This window comes from Ischnura elegans, chromosome 11 (genome assembly GCF_921293095.1).
Source record: "Ischnura elegans chromosome 11, ioIscEleg1.1, whole genome shotgun sequence".
NCBI classification, from domain to species: Eukaryota; Metazoa; Arthropoda; class Insecta; order Odonata; family Coenagrionidae; genus Ischnura; species Ischnura elegans.
The window spans coordinates 82,957,183-82,962,709 of NC_060256.1; positions in this window are offsets into that span (position 1 = coordinate 82,957,183).

A 5,527-nucleotide genomic window follows, 5' to 3' on the forward strand; every position below is an offset into this window, starting at 1 on the left:
AAATTTGATTAAACTTTGGTCAGATATTCTTTGAAGGACGCACTTTGATCCAAAGAAAAAAGGATTCCCATGCACGATTTTTGATATATTTGACGGAAAAATTAAGATAATTTAACAGTGACTCTTATGAAGAAATACGGTTTTTTTCGTGCTAAAGAATCTGTTTGACAATGGTGTTCACAAGGAGCAAAATTTTTTCACGAATCTAAATATGTACGGGAAAGTATAAGTTCATGATGAAATAAGAAAAATATTTGCGAAAAACGAACTCTTGCACCAACACAACGACTTTGCCTAAATTTGGAAAATAAATTTAACTTCGTCATTCCGAATCTTACATACCTTTCTTTCATAAATAAATATTTTTATTTACGATTTACCACTTAGGTTGTGAATATTTAGTCAAGGTGTGTCGTCAACAGTTCCGTGTGCACTGTGCAACGGTCGGAAGCAGTGCTGAAACTAGTCAAGTTGGCTACTATAAATGCCCTTGTAAAAATCATTTTTGACGTTTTTATTGTGCTTAGGTGCAAGATTGCCCTTGCATTTCATTCCTAATTATTTTTTATTTTGTTTAAATTTTTTGCCAACTCTTTTGCATAAATAATAGGTAGCTCGCGTAATTCACCAGACTTCATCGGATGCCGCTCTAACTACCTTCAGGCTTCGAACTTCTAAGCTAGTGAGAAATTTGTCTTCAGGAGGAGACGCACTACTATCCGTTGCAAACTTCTGAAACACGAGTTTGAAGACCAATACCTCAAAAACAGCTCATTTAGATACAAGATTTTTTTAAAGAGAACTTATATGTGTTAATGCTCTTATAATTCTACTTTGATTTATGGCATGAAAAGTATTTTGATGCTGAAAACAATTCATCAAGTGAAATTCAAGAAAAGGAATTTCAGTGTATTTTTCTGGTTGCCGCACGAAATTATTCTATTTACGGCTTACACTTGCAAGCAACAAACCAAATGAGGCATTAAAACATAATTAATACATGTAGGGGCTTAAGGTTTTCGGATAAGGCATACGAAGCTTCATGTTATTACGATAATTAGTATTCAAATTAATGATGCTAAACTAAAAACTCTTCATTTTCTCTTCTGGGCACTCCACGGCATAAGACGTTTGGATGGCCTTCTTACTATAGTTACATTATGAATCCATTGATGAAATATTAAAGGAAGCTATCAGTATTTGTTAGATATTTCGGTTACTGTGGTAAATTTTTTCCCGGAAATTAATGTGTAGCTGTTAGTAAGTCGCGATCGTTAAAAATTTATCAGGTTATGACCGCGCCGAGCTACTGAAAAATTGCCGGAAAAACGAAGGGACGAAAGCTCACTGCAAGACTTGATGGAATGCACGCGCCATGATGGTACAACAAGGCAACTACGTCAGTTAAAAGTATCTAGTTATTGTTGAAGAGGTTGACTCATAAATCCTGTCATCATATCCTCACGCGTGGATCCAGCAGTGGGGGATACAACTAAATCTCAAAAAATTTACGGCTATACATTTCCTGAGTAGAAAATCTCTATCGCCGTGTATACATTGTGGATGGAGTTAACCTGAAGGCGTCAAATGAAGTCGAATATCCCTAGTTTTGATCCTGGGTGCGCCCTTGTCTCGAGATGGCGCATTTCGGGGGAGGAGGTCAGGGGCTCCTCTCTTAAGGGGACTGGATACCACGCCAGAAAGTGCCTTTGCAGGACACTACCGTTAAAATCGCTAGGGGGGCGTGTTTGCATGTAACGAGGAACCGTTTCCATTAAAATTCATGGGATATATATGTAGCATTGGTTTATATTTTTTAACAGCAACGCAGTGGAAACCAGGTGGAGGGAAAAAAATTGCTAACTTCTTAAAAAAAATGGCTTGTTTCTCGCAAGAATAACTCCGCTCCAAATAGAGACCAAGAACTGATCAAAAATTTGAGTCAAAGCCCTGTCTTCAGTCACATATTCACTGCGCGGAGGCGCGAATTTTCGGCCTGTGGGTGAGTCAAAACGCACCCCTACCAGACAGTTGACAAAAGCAAATGAAAATGGCGCATGCGTACCGTTGTCAGAGTTGGATGTTGTTTATGTGGAATAAGAAACTTAAATCTAATGACAAGAACAGCAACTATGCTTAGAGTTGTAATTACAAAGTTGTTGAATGAACTTTGCAATACATTGAATTCTGTTATCGTTATTACTACTTATACTTTCAAACATAAATATACTGTTAGTGCGTGCATGCAACCAGATTCGCGTGATGGATGTTTTGGCCTTCCTACGGCTCGACGTCTATCACAGTGCTGTCGGGGAACTGGCGCTGCCGTCTTCCAGAAAACGATCCCCCCCACCTCCGTTTCCATTGCGGGGAGCTGCCATTACTTACGCCTGAATCACACCATCATTTTGTCCGTCCCTCCCGAGTGATAGCGCAAATGATGGCGGAAAAATGACCGTTTCATGCAATCATTTTCCGCAAAGGCTCCAATGATGGAAATCCCATCTGTTTTTCAACCACTCCAAGGGCGTACCCAGCGAGGGGCAGGAGGGGGGGAAGCTACCTCCCATAGAAGCAAGTCTTAAAGAAAAATCAGTGCTGAATTGAAACGAAAGTATTCTACTAGTATTCTTTAAACCCACAAAAAATTATATGTATTAGCATAAGATATGTCACAAATATAAAACTTTTTCCAATGAAATAATCTCTTAAACTAATGTCACAACTTGGCTTCCCCCCCCTCTCGTTATGATCCTTGGTACACCTTTCATCACTCGGCACGTCCATTTTTCCGTCGTTGAAACCGTCACATGTAACGTCTTTCAGCCAATCAGAACGCACGGCCGCTAACAGCGATTTGGCATTTGTCAATAGGTCACGTTTGGCTTTTAATAGGGTAGTTTCCTTCATCAAAGAAAACGAAAGGCATGGATTGCGATTCGTTGCCCCCCATTAGTGTATTCATAATACACACATTATTTGGTTTTAGAAATCCCAGTTTAGACGAATGGCGATGGTCAATTTTAACTGCATTTGAAAAGGGCCAGATTGGCGCCCATACGATTCCACTCCACGTGACGTCACAGGGACCTAGTTTCTATACGAGTAGATAGGAGTTTTGCATCGTCTCAGAGACCAGGGAATCATATCTTAATAATCACCTATTAAAACTGCCTATGGTCGGAAAGTTTCCTGCGTTTGATAAGTTATTAATAATCCTTTTCTAAGCCAAGCGCTACCTGCTAGCAGGATACTCTGCTACCTACTATGAGCCTGCATCTCAGCGGCGCACATATTCACGCCCCGAGGTCACCTCATTTGGCGGCAGCGGGAACCAGAATGACGTCACAAGGACTTTTCCCATCATTCATACTTAGCCGTCGCATTTTAGCGCGCTTGAAAGTTTTCACTTCTCATTTAGTCGCGAAAAATAGATATCGCCATTTAAAAATCTAAAAGCGTGAAATACGTACCTACTCCAGGAGTAATAATCTTTCGATTTAGGCAATAAAAAAATAATAGGAAACCACCCTATTGACTGGCAGTGGTAAAATGGGTACGGGGACGGATTATGCGTTAAAAAAGAGGAACGTGGGATGGTCGTCCCGATCGTGTGGCATAGAAAATGAGGGGTCGATCGATCACTCTTTTGGTCCCTGAAAATCTGCAGCTGCAGCTATCACTCTGAGGAACAGGAAAAATGATCGTGTGGTTTAGGCTTAACGTTGGTTTGTCCTCAATGCAGAACAAGCAGGGACGTCGACTTACAAAAAATATTGGGGGGTATTAAAAAATAATCGGGGATCTTGCCCCGGAAAGTTTTTTAAGTAGTGAGTTTTAACTTTTTTTAACATTTCAGAAGAGTCAAATGATCAACATTAGAACCCTGATAACTCGAATATCGATACTCGATATCTGGATACTCCGGGGAAAATCGACAAGCCTGACACATTTTTTCCTCACAGCCATAACGAATTTTTGAGGGGGCTCGGGCCCCCTCAGGCCCCATGGAGTCGGCGCCACTGAGAACAAGACCTTGAAGACGATAAGCTAGTGGTCTATCATTTCCTAAAGTATGAATACACCCCTTAGTCCCACTTAACTGATGGGGCCGGGTCGGTGAAAACTTGTAAGGTTGACACAAAGCGACCTGAATCCCTCACTCCTATGCCACCAAGAGCCGACGAGGACGGAGGTGGATGCGACCTAGCTACCGAAGCTGGAGTCAAACTCCAGGAGTATGAGCCCAATAAGAATTGAGATTAGCGGATGGAATGTACTGGGGTAACTCACGTCCACCCTCACGTAGGGCCGTCTTTTCTTTCGGTTTCCGTGGCAAGTTTTTTTTTCCTATATTTAGATTAATATTTGAACTCGCCATTATATCTTACCATTGCATCGCTCCGAGACCGAGTAGGTCTATAGTGTGCGCGGTTGTTGTGGTAAAGTTCTAGGAGGGTTCGAATTCGAAATTATAATACTTTTTCCACTTTTTAAAAGAGACGTCCCAAACATCCACGGGTTTCAATCAGCATAGAAATTAATAAGAAAGCAGAGATTTAAATTTTTGATAGTTAGATACCTTATGAATCTCCTTTAATGTACAAAGCATAATTAGTGATAGTCGAACGTGATAGTAAAATATTTACGAAGATGAGAAATGAGGCCTTAAAATCATCATAAAATGCCATGTATCAGTTGCCCTTGATAAACGTAGGATGAAAGGTAGGTAGAGATGTATTTTATGAGAAAACTTCTTACATCATACTTCAAGCTAGCAAGCACGTCGCCAGGGAAGGTATTGTCCGCGAAATTACATCCCCAAAATTTTTTTTCATCTTTCCCATTTTCCCACCTTTCAGCGATTCGCCGATGGCATAGTGGTGACGGAGGAGACAGATACACCTGAAGAAAATTCTATTGGCTATAAAAAAACAATGACTACATATAAGCTGAAAATAAAAGCAAATAATGCAAAAGTATTGGTCTGCAGTAAAAGAAAAGAGGTAAAGATCAACTTGAAACTAGAGAGCCATGAATTTTGAACAGGTGAAGGAGTTCTTCTACTTGGGTAGCCAAGAGACCAACGATGGAAGAAGATTGGGCGCTTTCGAAATGTGCCCAAACAGCAGATGATATCCATCAGATATCTAAATAAGCTTGATATAACCAAAACACGTTGTTATTACATGATGGATATTTTAAAGACGTTGCATAGAACTTTTTGTAATATCCATGATGAATTGTAAAAATAATGTTACACAGACAAAAGTTGTAATATCCATAGTAAAAAAACTGTTTACAAAACAGTATCCTTAGGTAGAATCTCTTCTGTATAGAATTGAAATAGGACAAATGTTTTGTTTGTACGCCTGGAGATCACTAAAAACCATAATTAGCACAGCCATTATCTACTCATTACATTTTGTGAAGATATCTAAGAGATGTGGACCTCCATGTCCACTTTTGGACGTCGCTGCAACGTTTTTTTGGCAGGTCCCAATGCCGTAGCCAGAGGGGAGGTCTG